The 17,569-nt window shown below is 35.9% G+C and overlaps 1 protein-coding gene across 1 annotated transcript in view; it reads right to left on the bottom strand.

Annotated features, from left to right (window-relative positions):
- The window catches only part of Vps11 (vacuolar protein sorting 11), a 457,238-nt gene that overhangs the window by 50,367 nt on the left and 389,302 nt on the right, over positions 1 to 17,569 (bottom strand). The gene's annotated exons all lie outside the window — the stretch shown is intronic.

Raw genomic sequence — 17,569 nt, 5'->3', positions numbered from 1 at the left:
GTATCATAAAAAAAGAAAGAAAAAAACATGAACAACTTCTTGAATGAAAGACATTTTATAATGAAAAGTCTTAAGGAAGGACAAGTTTCTAAATAGGGAAATGTAAGTAGGAAATAAGCAAAGAATTTTTTTGTCATTAGAAAGAGCAAGTAATATAAAGAGAGTATTGGTTCTTACTGAAATAACTAAACAACAGAGCAGGTAATAACTCATAAGAAAACAATGTTCTGGACAAATTTAAAGAAAAAGAAGGAGAAATCTAATAATGATAATGAGTATCTAATGGATTTCTGCTCAGGATATGGACTAGTTATTAAGTTAGGAGATTTCCTAACACCATGTTTCAACATCAAGAAATGAATAAATTGACAAAGAGAGAACACAGAAGAAATAAGAAAGGATTATTATACAGTTTCAAGATAAGTGACTGCCATTTAGTTTAGAGGACAAAAATGGATATCATGCTGAAAAGAAAAACATGCACAGCACCCATGAAAAAAATGAAAGCTGAGCAGCTTTCAGATGTGAAATGTATACGCAAATATACACCTTTACTTGGGAGGGGGGGGGGAAGTAAGTAAAAGAACCTGAAAATAGGAGGTACATAGACCTCTGGACTATGTACTAAGACTAGACTACGATGGGACCATGTTTAATATAATCTCTAGAGACTAAACATGAATGAAAGTTTTTCAAGCTACTTAAGGCTATCAATAAGCAGAAAGATGTAGCTCAGACTGGGTAAAGAAATCCATCTTATAACATAAAGACATTCATAAATATCCAGCCTGACTGCAGTGGAATTTAAACTCAAAATCTGATGGAGAGGCTGGAGAAGTTATCTGCAAAGATAGAAAAATCAAAATTCCAGATGGATTTAAGTTAAAGAAAAAGAGATCATATTAAAATTCTGGTTAGTAAGCATGAAAAAATACAGAAAAGCTAATTTGTGTGCCAAAAATTACAGTTAATTATCACTATAGCAAACATGTAAGAATTATAGGAATAATTTGTTATAGTGCATTTTCTTCATTCTATCTGCTATGATGGCCTCATTCCTAACTTTCTGGAGTTTGTTATAATGGTGCTTGCAATAGTGGGAATTGACTGTTGATGATATATATCATGAATGTGGGGAAAGGTTTTAAAGGCTACTGAAAAAGATTAAAAATTGAAGGAAGGGGTACAACACAATGCATTAAAAATGATATGATATAAAAGCAGAAAATACACATATTCTGAATGTCTGGAATAATTATTCTGAAAAACTTTAATGAAAGTCAATTGTAGAGCAACAGTAGAAGAACTGCATCTGAATGAGGAAGGATGGGACAACTGGAGAGAATGTTGATAGTGATTTTCTTCCTTGACTACTTGTATAATAACTAAAACGCTTTTTTTGAAGTGAAGAAGAGAAGAAGAAGAATATAAAAGAAGAAAACTACCATTCCAGAACCTTCAAGGAGGCTGCTACGATCGCCCATTCAACAGGAAACCTAAACAAGAATCAAGGTCTAATCGTACCGGAAATTTGGAAAGGTTTAATCAGATCACTAGACATCAAAGAAATTAACTTTCACGCCAATTATATTATGTCTCGTAACAAATAAATCATGTTCCCGAGACACGCGCATTATCTCGCACAATACTAATTTTGTATGAATTAGAACTGTCAGTTAAAAACGTAGTCTGTTACCTTCATGTAGCTTACCAATTGTATTCCCTGAAGATGCCGATAGCAAAAATTGGCGAAACATGTAAGACAATAAATTAAAAACCCACTTGACTATCATTCAAAAAAGGTGTTTTAGTTATTGGAGAGAATGTTGTTTTCAGGTGCAAGGGAGAGTACTAGTACAGGGAAACTAGACTTGTCAGGTTGGATAATAGCAGGGGTGGCCTCTTGTGTGGATAGACACTTGAGAGGAGGAGGAATATATGGTGTTATGGAGAGTGAAATGGAGTCTGAAAGGAATTATGATAGGTATAGAAATAGTGATAGAAATACAAATGTCAGGAGTATCAGGAATAAAGGAGAAGAAGTAGTGGCACTGATAGCTTTAGGTAGTCCGAGGATTATTGGAATTAGTGAACCATGGTTGACAGATGATATACTGACAGAAGTAGAAATAGAAGGATATAGTGTATTTCAGTAGGATAGGAAGGATAAAGGTGGTAGTGGTGGATTATTGCTTGTACATGATGGGGTTGTGTCCTCTCAGAACAGAGGAGTTGGAGGGAAATGGAACTCCTCTTCAATCTTTTGGTTCTGTCCACTACTGGACGAAGGTCTCCCCCATGATTTTCCAGACCACTCGGTTTTCTGCCTCTCCCATCCATCTCTCTCCTGCAATTTGTTCCAGTTCATCCCTCCACCTTCTTCTTGGTCTTCCTCTTTGTCTTGCTCCATCCATCGGTCTCCACTCTATTGTTTTTCTAGTCCATCTCCCGTCACTGCATCTGGCAATATGGCCAGCCCATCTCCACTTAGCCTGTTTAATGTATTTTACAATATCAATGACACCTGTTTGAGATCTTATTCAGGTATTTGTCTTCCTATCTCTTAATGTTGTCTTCCTATCTCTTAAAGCTGAGAACAACACAGCATTGCATGGAGAAAAGCATGCTGTGTTGTTCTCAGCTTTTTGTTTAGGGCTTCTGTTCAAGTCCATGTTTCTCTTCTGTATGTTAGGACAGGAAATATGCACTGGTTGAAAGCTTTCTTTTTTTAGACTCATAGGGATGTCACTTTCGAACATGTCTCTCATTTTCCCATAAACCATCCATCCAAGGTGAATTCTTCGTTCAATCTCTTTTCTTTCACAATCCTCAAAGGATAACAATTGGCCCAAATATACATATGAAGTAACTTGTTCTATTTCATGGTTTTCAACTTTGACAGTTCTATGGTTTATGTATTTATTCATCATTATTTTTGTTTTATCTCTATTTATTTTTAATCCAATTACTTTGGAAGCTATATTTAGCCTTTCTTCCAGATCTTCAAGATTATCTGTTATTAGGACAATATCGTCTGCAAATTTCAGATGATGCAGCCTTTTCTCCATTTATATTTATTCCTTTTGTTTCCCAATCAAGGCTTCTTAAGACTTCCTCTAGTGCAGCTGTAAATAATTTGGGAGATATGGTGTAGCCTTGCCGGATGCTTTTTTGTATTGGGAACTTTTCACTGTTTTTATATAATTTAATTACAGAAGTTGCATTATTGTAAATATGTTTTAGTGTTTCAATATATGGTTTCTCAGTTCCCTGGGTTTCAAGTGCTTTCAGTGTTGCAGATGTAACTGAATCAAATGCTTTTTCACAGTCAATATAGGCCAGACATAAGGGTTTATTGTATTCAATTGATTTTTCAATGAGCTGTCTTAATGTGTGAATATGGTCCAAAGTATTGTAATTCTTTCTAAATCCAGCTTGTTCACAGGATTGCATTCCCTCTAGTTTAGATTTTATTCTATTATTTATACTTTTTGTGAAGACTTTATATATGGTGGGGAGTAGGCTTATAGGTCTGTAGTTTTTAATTTCTTCCTTACTGCACTTTTTAAAAATTAATATTAGAAGTGAATTGTTCCAATTTTTTGAAAATTTTCTCTGTTTTAGGCATTTATTAAAGAGTTTAGTCAGCTGTTTGATGACAGAGCTTCCTTCCAGTTTTAAGAAGTCTACCATAATTCCATCTTCTCCTGGGGCCTTTCCATTCTTCATTTCCCGCAGTGCCATTTCCACTTCACCTTGTAAGATCTCAGAGGCATTGTGTTCTTCTTCACTCGAGTTATCCATAGATGATTCTTGGATGTCCCGGTCTTTGTCTTCATAGAGTTCAGTATAAAATTCCTGAATTCTTTTATCTATTTTTTTATAAGTTCACCATTTTTTCCTCTTACAGCAGCTATTTCCTTTGTTCCAACTGATAATGTTCATCTTAAGATCTTCATATTACTATTGTTTTGTATTGTTTCTTTAATTTTCCTAGTATTATACGATCTAATTTCATGCTTCCTTTTACATATAGTTTTACAAATTTCTGCATATTCTATTTTATTGGTGTCATTCAAATCTCTTCTTTTCTTCATCAGATCTAAGGTTACCTGTCTTAGTTTTTCCTCTCTTTGGTGCCTTTTTACACTTCCTATTTCTAGTGCACAATTTAAGATAGATTTTGTTAAAATTCCATTGGCATCATCGATGGTAGTAGCTGTGTTTAACTTTTTTAGTTCATTTTTGAGTGATTCTCTATAACAGCTTTTATTGTAGTAGAGGTTTTGTAGATTCACTAAATTGGACTTTTTTCTTATGAGCTTATCCCGTTCCCTTTTTTTTGTTGATCCATACTTTAGCCCTTACTAGTCTGTGGTCACTTCCTGTATTAAATCTATTAGGCACTTTGGTATTATTTATTATATATCTTCTGTTGGAGACGATGTAGTCTATTTCATTGTAAGTTTGTCCATTTGGGCTTCTCCAAGTCCATTTTCGGTTGTTTTTCTTCTCGAAAAAGCTGTTCATAATAAAGAGGTTATTTTCTTCTGTGAATTCAATAAGTCTTTCTCCTCTGTCCAAATCCAAATTTACTGATGGAATTCAGATGGTCATCTCTGCTTCCAATCATAGCATTAAAATCACCTATTATAATTATGTAGAATTCTTTAGAATTATTTAATGTGGATTCTAATGTTTCATAGAAATCTTCTGTCTCTTCACCTGGATGGTCCGTAGTTGGGGCGTATATTTGTATAATTTTCACTTGGTATCCTTTATTTATGAAGAGACTTAGTTCAGCTATTCTTGATGTTATTTTATTAACAAACAGGACATTGTTCTTGTTTGTTTTATTTATTAGGAATCCTACACCACCAGTTGAGTTTCTGTCACATTCACAGTGGTAGAGTAGATGTCCATCTTTTAATTGCATGAGAATTTCTTCTTTCCTTCTTATCTCTGAAAGGCTCACAACGTCCCATATTATATGGTCCAATTCCTTCATCAGTTCTTCCAATCTATCATCATTCATCCGGTAGAGATCGGCAGTTATATGTTCCTACTAATATCCTTCTATCATTGTGCAGCGTAGGTGGACTCATTGTAGCTAGTGGAGACTGTAGCATATTTTTTGACCTAGACCCTCTGCCTAAGTCCAGGACGCGTCCCTTTTTATACTGGGCGACAGATGAGCCAGTATGCAATTTTCCTACTTTATTCATCATTTGCATTGTCCTCATGGGGAGGTATTGAGAAATGGAACTATTGAGAGTATATGGTGGTGGGAGGAGGCAGGACAGGATATTTAGTGGAATGTTGCTACAAGCCAGGGAATACAGAGTTTGAAGAGAAAGAAATGTTTAGGCAGTTCAGTTTGGCAATTGCAAAATGGGTGATTATAATGGGAGATTTCAACTACAGTAGTGTAAATTGGGAAAAGGTAAAAGTAACAGATTGGAATTCTTGATGGACAAATATTTTAGGCAACATATAGTAGAAGAAACAAGGCTCAAGAGCTTTGGATTTGGTCACAGCATCAGAGGACCTGACTCTAACTGAAATGTTATCCATGTCCCCAGCTGGAGAGAAAGAGTGACCATGCAGACTTAACTTGGGGAATGAGTAGATATGAGGAAATGTCGAGAAGAAAGGAATTTATGGGAAATTATAAGACAGGTGATTATAATAATCTTAAAAATCTGCTTGGGACAGCATAATGGGTGGAAGAATTGGAAGAGAGATATTACCAATACATGGGAACTAGTGAAGAAATATTTATTAGCAGCAATGGTAAGTTGCATACCTTACAGTGGATGACTAATAGTATAACATCAAACAAGAACTGCAGATGAAAAGGAGGTTATGGAAAAAGTATAAGGAGCAGGGTGGAGAGCAGCTGTATGAGGAATATGACTTGACTCAGGCTAGGAAAGTGACTAGCATGGTAAGGAAGGCAAAACCCTGAAGAGATTAACCCTGAGATCCAAGGAAAATCTGAAGGAATTCTTTTGCTATGTGGCCAGTAGGAGGAGAAATGATTGTGGAAGAGTGACATTGTTAGATGAAAATGGGAGTAGAGTGCAGAAGACATAGTGGAGTTCTTTAATGATCACTTTATTGGGGTATTTCATCCTGGAAAAAAGGGTTTTATTACTAGAGGTATGGGGAGGGTTCAAGGTTTGGAAGTGCAAGAGGAGAGTGTGATACAACTACTAAGTTCTCTGGATGTCAATAATGCAATGAGACTGGATGGGATTTCATCGCATTTTAAGAGAAAGTGTCCAAGTCAACAGAACTGACAGCTCCATTAACTTGGGTTTTCAATGTGAGTCTACCTTTGGGAAAGGTGCCCAAGGAGGAGAAAAAGGGTAAGATTGTCCTTTCACATAAGGGCACTTGTAGAGGAAGTGTCAAACTACGGGCCAGTTTGTAAGATTTCTCTAGTGATTAACATTTTGGAGAAATTAGTGTGAGATCATATATAGCATTGGGCAGATGAGGATAATGTTATCTCTGAGTGTCAGCATGGATTTGTTAAGAGATGATCTTGTTTTAGCTATTTAATTGTCTTTTATAATAAAGTAAGAAGAAAGGTTGATGACAGAAAGGCATATACTGCCATTTTTTTATTTTTATTTTACAAAAGCAGACTGGATTACACATGTTAAGCTGATAATTAAGTTACACCATATGGGTCTGGATATCAGGTTAGTGAAATGAATTAGAGATTGGCTGTCTGATAGATATCAGAGAGTTGCAAACAAGGGAATGGCATCATAGAGATAGGTTACAAGTGGAGTCCCTCAGGGCTCAGTATTTGGACCCATATTGCTTAACCTTTATATCAATGACATTCTCAATGGATTGTAGAGGAGTGTTCAGTCATTTCCAGATGATGTGAAGCTGTAAAGAGTTATTAGTAATAGTGCCAATATGGTGGCCTTTCATGAGATGAATAGGCTGGACAGAATGGGCTATCAGTTTAATGCAACTAAATATAAGAGAATTTTGGAAAACATCAATGGGAAACTGCATACTCTGTTGGAGGAATTGTAACAGGAAAAGTTTGGGATGTAAGGGACCTTGGGGTTATGACTGATAGAAGCTTGAATTATAAGTGACATATCCAAATGTAATGTGGGTAAACTAGAGGATTGCTGTTAAGCTGAGAAGGACACTGATCAGCAGAGATAGAAGAGTTGTAATCCTAGTATAAAGCTCTGATCAGACCACACATGGACTCTGTGCTTGGATTTGATTGCAGGGATTTGAAAGAGATAAATTAACCTTGGAGAGGATGTAAAGGTATATAACAAAAATCATATCAGAACCATACAATGTTAGCTATGAGAATAAACCGAGGATATGTGGAATGCAGAGTATGGTCAATAGAAAGAGAAGTGATATTGAGACATTTAAACTGTTGATAGGTAGTTACAGGATTGATACTGGGGAGTTCTTTCATATGGTAACTCAAGAAGAAGGCACAATGACAGGAGGCCATCCCTGGAAGTTATGAATGGAAGTGGTGAGTACGATGATGAGGAGTGAGTTTTTGGCGAGTTTTTGCATGAAGGATGGTTGGACCTTGGAATGCATTGCCTGATAGAGTAACAAGGGCATGAACAGTGAAGGAGTTTAAGGAATGGTATGATAGACTTTGTTTTAAGATGGATCTTCCATGATGAGTCTAATGACTCTATGGAAGTCCCAAATAATAATAATAATATCCAAGGAATGTAATTAAGAGTGTATTTTAGTATGGGAGATAAATAATGCTATTTAAAACCTGAAATGCAGAAAGACAGCTAGATAGGATATTAAAGATATTCAATATTCCTAAAATTCCTGTCTTGATAGCTTAGCTAATAAAAGCTGATGTATGTTTACTGCAAACGTTATGGGATAGTTCAAATCCTCTGTCAGGCAAAGATGTTTACAAAATACCTATAGATGGATTAGTATAACCTTGAGTTCATAAAGCTTGTCTTTCAAAAAGCTTAAATATAGCCATATAAAATTTTTATAGTTGCTATGTTCACTATATTTCAGAAGACAAGAGGTAATCAGATAGTTAAATTCCACACGATTAACAATTTTCAATACACTAATGTATAAAAAGGGGGAAGGGAAATCCTGAATGTGAGAATAATAGAGAATTTTTCTATTGAGTATTCTGGACATTTAGGCAAGCATACTCAACATGAGGAAAAGAAAAGTTTTTGAAGAGAAACCTTGAGAACAAACTAGTTTTAAACCAAAAATAGCCAAAAGGTTACTGGCATTTAACGAGGATCTTCAAATTTTGTAGATCTGAAAAAAAAAAAAAAAAAAAAATAATACAGTGAAGAGAAAAGGATGTTCAAAACATTTAAATGATATGGAGTGAATGGGAGGTTACAAAGGGCAGTGGTAATCTTTATTTTCCTCATGTTTCTAAAAAAACTATTTGGATTTAATGTAACCATAAAGATAAACTTCTACATGTTTTTCCCTATACTGACTAACAACTTTCAAACTAACAACTTTCTGAACAGCTGTTGTTCAGAACTTCTGAACAACAGCTGTTTTTTAAATTCATAATATTAATAATGTGGAACTAGCCATATGAGTCAGCTGGCATATCAAGCTAAGTTGTCTCTTTCATGGTTGTACAGAAAAAGAATGGCCAACCTGAATGTTCACGTACAACTTTTAGTGTGTAACCTTTCATGGTTGTACAACTTTTTCAAGCCTTGTCAGGCTTCTAGTATGCAGGGATGTGGTGGTCTCACACTGGCAATGAACTTCATTTCTTTCGCTTAAAGACAAACACTGATGTCCATTGAGAATTTGAACCAGAAGTGGTTAGCATACTTGGTTAGAGACCAAGTATGCTTACCACTCAGCCAACCAGGCTGGCAGAATGATTAAAAATAAAGATATTAGAAAGAAATATGATACTACTGGCATTCAAGAATGTGTATCCAGAGCTAGCTAGTTAATATACTGGCATTATTACTTATGCAAAAAGAAAGGTCAATGTTAGAAAAAGAAGCATTTGAAGAAAACAAAGATGACTATGCTATTTGTAGTGCCTCAGAAGACTGAAATATAAAAAATGATTGTACTGCAAGGAAGATGATGTGAAAACTGTCAACAATTAAAGAAACTTCAGTAAAACTATAACCATGTTCTTCTTCACTGATTTTTTTTTTATTCCATGACTAGCATGTCAGGAAGGGGATTGAGGGTGAAGAGAGTGCAAAAGAATCATAAAATAAGTTCAATTAATACCTATGTAATTCAAAAAACCATTTAATTCATCATTCCATCCTCTTGGATTTCTTTTATTTTTACATTTGACATAAATTAACTACAGATAGTAAATTCTGAGAAATACTATCAGAGGAAGAGTATAATATCATAATATTTTCACTGGGTGTTGTCTTCTTTTTTGTAGGAAGTAAAATGTCACTTTATATTGCAGAAACAAAAAAAGTCAAGCCCGAAGTGTGTATGAAATATGCTTAGAAATCACTGGTTGTCAAAATATATTGCCATTAATGTGAATTTTTTGGTTTAGTACATAAAATTAAAGTGGGTACGTATATCACTGGAAAAAGAAGAAAATAATATATATATATATTTTTTTTTTTTGGGGGGGGGGAGTTATCTGTGAGTGTTTGATGCATCAAACAGTTCTTTCATAACAGATGTAATTTATGACTACAGTAATATGACATTCAGACAATTTCCTCTACTGTGATAGTAATTAGCTTGAGTTCTATATTTTATAGTAAATTTAATGTCTCTCTGAAGTTCAAGAGTAATTGCTTTAAGGACTTTTCTCCTCAGTTAGTAATACAGAGCATTATTAGCCTCATTTCAAGACTTCAGCAAAGCAAAAGGTATTATCAAAAGTCTTGTACATACAGTACACATAATTTGTCTTTTGGATTCCCTTCTATTAGAAGTATTAAATAAAATAAGAATCATGTTGTTGTCTAATGGATATAAAGAAACTACCATCCAGAAAATAATCGATAATTATCATCCTTCAGCCAGACTACAATCTGATGTTAACAGGATTTCCATGCCCTACCTTAATGGGACTTTTAAACAAATAGAAAGGATTAGCTGCAAACACAATTTGTACACTACTTTCAAATCAGCATGAAGATTATCTTCTTTCCCACCATCTACTAAGGATAAATTGCCTCCACTATCCTTTAACTTAGCTAATCTGAATATACTGACTGTTCTGCTAAGATTAGAATCCAAGAATACATAACTAGAATAAGAGGATTCAGGTCTTACTTTCATGCCTTCAACACTACACATAGTGTGTATTGGAATCAAATAAAGATTTTGAACTCCAGTAGATTTAAATTATTATTATGACTCAGGCCTCTATGGAGTCACAAGACTCATCGTGGGAGGCCTACCCTAGAAAACACAAAATACCACTCTTTGAACCTATTGACCATTCATGCTCTCACCACTCTATTAGGCAATGCATTCCACAGTTCAACTACCCTCAGTGCAAAGAAACCACTCCTTATCCTCATGCTCACAACTTCCTTTTGTGACTTCCAGGGATGCCTCCCCCCCCACCTTCCTTGTCCTCGCTCCTTCACTGTGTTCCACCACATGAAAGAATTCCCTAGTGTCAGTCCTGTAACTATCTCTCAACAGTTTAAGAGTCTCAATCATATCACTTCTTCTATCTACCAAATCCTGCAGTTCATATTCTCTCAGCCTGTATTCATAACTAACATCGTACAGTCCTGATACCATCTTTGTTATCTGCCCCTGCACTTTTCACAGTTAATTGATTCCCTTCAATTCCTAGGGACCAAATCTGAGCACAATAGCCGGTGTGGAACGACAACTCTTTTATCTTTGCAGGTCAGCATCCTTCTCAATATTGCAGCAATCCCCTGTGTTACCTTCACTATCTTTGCAATATGTTCCCTAAATTTCAGGTTTCTATCAATTATCATCCCTTGCCTCCTCCAGTAGAGTTCCATGCCTCCCATTGATGTATCCAAAACTTTAATATTTTACATTTAGTTGAATTAAACTGACACCCACATTCATTTGCCCATCTCTCAGTTTATTCAAATTCTCTTGCAGAGCTACCACACTGCACTATTACTAATAACCATTATTAGCTTCACATCATCCTCCGAATGTCCCCCTGCAATCCATCGACAATGTTACTAATATAAAGTTAAACAATACAGGTACTGTATTTAACCCAGTACTGAGCCCTGTGGGACCCCTTGTAATGTTCTGCTTTCTTGATACCACTGCCTCATACATAACTCTCTGATACCTATCATATAGCCTGAATCCAGTTCACTAACCTGACATCTAAACCCATGTGCTGAAACTTAAATATCAGCTTATGATGTGGTACCCTGTCAAATGCCTTTGTAAAAAAAAAAAAAAAAAAAAAAAAAAAAAAAAAAAAAAAATGGCAGAATATGCATTTCCCTCATTAACCACTCTTGTCACTTTATTATAAAAGGCAATCATATTACTAAAACAAGAGTGAACCTTAACAAATCCATGCTGACTCTCACAGGTAACATTACCCATATCTGCCCAACACAGTAAATGATCAGTTACTAATTTCTCCAAAATCTAAATTTATAGCTTGACACTTCCAGCCTACTACCACTCTTATGCAATGGCACTATCTTAACCTCCTTCCACTCCTTGGGCACCTTTTTCATGGTCAGACTTTCACTGGAAAGCCAGATCAACAGAGCTGTCAGTTCTTTAGCCCACTTTCTCAAAACCCATGGTGAAATTCCATCCACTTCCATTGCTTTATTGATATCCAGAATATTAGTATTTGAAACATACTCTCTTCTTGTAGGATGAAATACTCCAATAAGGTGTTTATTGAACAACCCCAATATGTCCTTTGCAGTCACTCTATTCCTATTCTTATTCAACAATGTCATTCTTCCACAATCATTTCCCCAACTACTTGCCACATAACGAAAGAATTCCTTAGGATTTTCTTTGGATCTCTGGCCAATCTCTTCTCATATTCCAGTTTTGCCTTCCTTACCATACTAGTCACTCTCCTGGCCTGAGTTTTATATTCTTCATGCATCTGCCCTCTCTCTCTCTCCTTATATCTTTTCCATAACCTCTTTTTTACCTGTGGTTCCCATTTGATATTGTTTGTTATCCACTTTACACCATATCATGTTCTCTTTTTCACTTGCAGTATACAGCTTGTTATTGCTCCTAATAAATATTCCTTCACAAGTTCCCAAGCACTGATGATATCTTGCCCCTCCAATTCCTCCATCAATGGAACTAACCCAAGCTGATAGCTAGGATTATTATAACCACCTGCCTTATAATTCCACATACATTCCTTTCTCTTTGATACACCTGCATGGCTATTCATCCTCCATCCTCAAGTCAAAACAATATGGTCACTCTTTCCAACTGGGGACAGAGATGCCATCTCAGTTATAATCAGATCTTCTGATGCTATGACCAAGTTAGAACCTCATGTTTCTTCTACCTATAGGCTAAGACATTTGTCCCTCAAGAATTCCAGAAATTCCATTCCCGTACTACTACTATATGCAGTTTCCTCTTCCTAATTTATACTGATGTAGTTTAAATCTCACATAACAATCATTCTTTTTTTGCGCTTGCCCAGCTCAACTGCCTAAACATCTCTTGCTCTTCATCCTCTATGTTCCCTGGCTTATAGCAACACTCCCACTAAATATTCTGTCCACCTCTACCTCACACCATATGCTTCTGACCGAGAGGACATAAGTCATCACTTATCATAAGCAGTACTCCACTACTGCATTTGCTTTTCCTCTATCCCATCGAAAAATGCTATACCCTGCTACTTCTATTCCTGTCAGTATATCATCTTCCATCAACTATGTCTCAGACATAAAGAATCAAGGCATTGTCACTGTTTCTATACCTATCACTATCCCTGCCAGACTCCACTGGATTCAGAAGTACACAATGTATTCCCTCTTCTCCAAAGCACCTGTTCTCGCAAGAGGTCATCCCTGCTACCATCCACCCTGATAATTCTAGTTTCCCTGCATTGTTCTCTGAACAGTGACCTGTTCAGAGAACAATTTTCTCCAGATGCCTATATCCTTCCTCATTCAACTGCAAGCCATCTCTAGCATGCAGTTCCTTTCTGTCCTCAAATGTCCTCCAAGCATCCATGTAATCTAAGCCTCTGATACATTTTGGCTATTATACTATTCATTACTGATGCTCTTATCTACAGATTTGCATTATCATACCTCTCTCTGTCTTCTTCCATACAACCTCAAGCATGACCCTCAGTTCTCTTTCCACCTGATTCATACTGCCTCTCAAATGGTTCGTTCCCACCATCACAATCATCTCATCCATCCTTTCAACCTCACTTATTTGCCATAGTTACAGTATCGTTTCTCCAGGCAAACACTCCCCTGGTATTCTATCTTATGCACTACAGGCCATCAAGTCTCCATACATCACACCACTTACTCCTCTGTTTCTTCCTTGCTTACCTGCATCCCTCACGCTCTCTCTCTCCTCTAACACTTTCTTTGTTCTTCCACTTACCTGCCATCCTGTCATCTCTTCATCCCTGGTTCCAGCACTGTATCTCATTCCCTTTCTTTTACTGGTTCTCCTATTGTCTCCCCTTCTATCATTCCCATAACTCACTCTCACTCCTATTCTGATTTGCCATTTCCAGTCACCTAATCTCTTCTTTCATGCATGCTTCTCAACTTATTCCTGATACATCCCATTTCTTTCAAGGCATCTATCCATCTCTGCAAACTACCTACTCTTGCTTGACATTCATCCTCCCAATTAACACCATCCTAGAAAATTTCACAATGTTTCAAACCTACACTCCCTACTTTTATTTTTTCATTCAATTTGTCCATATATTCCTTGAAATGTGCAAAACCTGCTGTATAAGAATACCTACCCTAGTTGAAGGAAATGCCAACTAGATCTCAGAGTGAAAAAATGACTTTTATCATAGAAATGTCAAGACATTGACATTTCCATGTGTAGACATCCATGTCCACTGCAGAATTCAAAGCCTTTTTGGTTGGAGTGAATATGCTAACCACCCAGTCAACCAAGATGACATCCTACACTGTTTGAGATCTCGCATTGTTCAATGTTGATATAAAAAAAAAAAAAAAATTAAATGTTTCACACAAGAGAACAGATCATAACATTCTTAAGAACAATAATGGTATGTTAGTTTGATAAAAAAAAATGTCAAGCCTTGATGATGGTACAATCAAGTATGGCAAAATATTATCACAGTCATTATTTCCTGAATGTACAACTATATGTATACAAATTATGATTATTTTCATTATATTATCAGATCCCTCAAGAGAGTCAAGGATGCAGCAAGGAAGGCCATACATCACCCACATCAACTGTCATACCTTCTCTTAAATTCATTCACACAAATGCACTCCCTATTTTAACAGGCAAACTGTTGCATTCACTCACTGTTCTGTGAGAGAAAAATCTAGCACTCACCACTTTCTTAACTACACACAAACTCCCACAGATGTCCTCTCCCAAAAATATAATGAAAATTTTCATCAACTGATATCATATAACACCCTTTCAAAATTTATAGATCTCTATCATATCACCTCTCTTTCTCCTGTTTACCAATGTCTGCAGTCCACATAACCCAATCTGTTATCATAATCTTCATTTTATACTCCCAACATCATCTTTATAACTTGTTTGCTCTCTTTCAACAGCTTCTTTAAGTCCTCTGAACCTAGGAAACTAACTCTGTGCACAGTAGTCCAATTGCACTCATATTGAGGCCTTGTAAAGAGGCAAAATGACTTTCTTGTTCACAACAATGTTCATTTCAATATTACAATAATCCTCTGAGTCGCATTTGAAATTTTTGCTATGTGACTTTTGAACTCCAACTTCCTATCCACTAGAAATTCAAGATCCGTCCTCATAAAAAGAAAAATGGATACCACAATGATGAAATACTTTTGTGTTGTATTTAGCCAGCACAGCCAATTTCTTTTCATATTCTGATTTACTTTCTATACCATACCTGTGATTTTTCTGGCCTTTGGAAATTGCATCATGCCAAAAGTGCATAACTTTACGCTTATTATCAATGAACCGCTTGCCATCATCATTTGTTCACAGTTCTAATCATTCTGTAAGTGCTATATGTCAGTATAGTAGCATCCCTGATTACTCTATTTTGCTTATCTTTGCATTATCAATCAAACAACTAAATATTCCCTGTCAGGTTATTCTCAATATTAGTAATATATACGTTGAACAACAGTAATACAAGACCTGATCCCTAGGGTATACCACTAGTAACTTTCAATCTGGCAGATTCATCCCTCTGCTTAGGATGTTATTATAAATGAGCTTAGTTGTAACATTATAATAAAATGAGCATATTACTCAAACATGACCTCCTTTTAGTAAATCCTTACTGTTCTTTGCAAAGTATAGCTTATCCTTCAACCTATTTCTGTATGCAAGTTCTTACCAACGCTTCTGAAATCTTCCCCACTACTCCAGAAATGCTGATAGATTGGCAGTTAGATGTATCAGTTTTTGTACCATCTTTTCCATTCCTGTGGGATCTTTCCTGAGTTGAGACCCGAGTTATACAACTATGTTAAGGGCTTAGTAAGTTTGACTGAACACTCCTTTAGCATGAGTTGATATATCCCTATTGCTGAATTCTTATTATTATATATTAGAATCTCCTTCTCATGTGCGTCTATCTCTTCATCCAGTGTACATAGTCCTGTACCTCATGTTGCACAGGACATGAGCTTGTCATAATTTGTCATACACCAAGTTGATGGATCATAATGAAATGAATACTCATTATTTGAACATTCTCACCTGTTCCAGAAAGAAAGATACATCAATAAAATACTTTTGGGCTGTCTTTAGCATGCACAGTTCATTTCTTTTCATACTCTGATATAGCTTTCCATAACATACCTGTAATTTTTCTGGCCTGTGCTTTAAAGATTTCAGTTAGATGTATCAATATGTATTTTCATATATATTTTATATTCTTATACTTATTCTCATGATATTCCTTTCATGTCATCCACTTCTCTTCTTAATAATCTCTTGCTTAATGATATTGAATATCTATTTCACTCTCACTCTACCTCCTCTTTGAACTCTAGGGACACATTCAGATATTGTATCATTTATTCATCTTTTTAAAGCCTCCCATACTCTGCTGATATCCTTCTCATTCAGTAACTGATATCATGGGACCAAACATAGTATTCTTCTGAGTTTGTCATAATTTCCAAATTTTTAGTTCATCAAGTTACTGTCCTAAATGGAACATCCATACACTTTTCAGGTCAGTATGACTTGATCACTATCCCCAACTGCTGGCAAAATAGTCACATTTTCAACTGAGAATTGTTCTGACACTATGATAATATCTAATGCTCTTTGGCCTCAAAGTTGCTTCTTTACACACTGCTTGAGAAAGTTATCACGCAACAGCTCAATAAATTCTCCTTCATTTTTATCATGCATTTTCTCTGCTACCCAATCAATCATTGAATAATTTAAGTCATCCACATGGTTATTTAATAACCATCAAGATAATTTGGTGATGCATTTCATCATTCTCAGTAAAAACCTCCAAATCTGTAGCAACACTCCATTTATTTCATCCTGTTAGCTTCCACTTCACACCAGATAGCGTTGAAGTTACTGCTACATGGGACATTGCTTTCATGAGTTTCAACTCTGACCAGGCTCAAACCATCTGATATCAGTAGTAGAACGTAACCCTTTATGTTCTACTACTGAACAGACATAACTCTTTTTCTACTATCAATGCCATTACCCTTTCTATCTTCATGAAACACATAATACACTTTCATCTCTATTCCTGTCAAGATGCCATTCTTATCCAACCATATCTCACTTTTTCCAACAATTTATGGGTGAACAAACTCAATCAATGCAACTGTTTCATTTCCCTTGTTTCTGATACTTCTAGCATTTGTATACAAACATAACAGCTCATTCCTGGATGTATAACAGGGTTCGCTGATGCCACTTCTTAGATGTGACTTCTCCACGCTTTTTTGAGCCAGTATGGTGTAAGATAGAGGTGAATAGAATGAAATACTTCGTTGGATGTTGCTATAGACCTGGTAACATGGAAGGTAGTGACCGGGAAATGCACAAACAAATTAGCAAGTGGGAAAAGGGTTATCATTATGGGAGATTTTAATGGTAATATAGATTGGGATGACAAGATAGCAACTGGAAGTGAAGAAAATGAATTTCTTGAGTTTTTGAAGGATAACTACCTCAGGCAGTATGTAACAGAGGGCATGAGGATTGAGGGTCTTGGATTTGATCATCCCATCACAGGATATTATTATAAATGAGGTGTCAAATCTCCCTCCAGTTTGTGAGAGTGACCATAAAGTGAATACCTGGAGATGGTTGCCAATCATGTGAGGATTTCCATAAGGAAAGGGTACATGTGGAACTACAA

The sequence above is a fragment of the Typopeltis vanoorti genome, chromosome 18, assembly GCF_054136105.1.
Source record: "Typopeltis vanoorti isolate ZY-2024b chromosome 18, IOZ_Tvanoo_1.0, whole genome shotgun sequence".
In the NCBI taxonomy this organism is placed as follows: Eukaryota; Metazoa; Arthropoda; class Arachnida; order Uropygi; family Thelyphonidae; genus Typopeltis; species Typopeltis vanoorti.
This window is presented reverse-complemented; position numbering and strand designations above follow the sequence as displayed.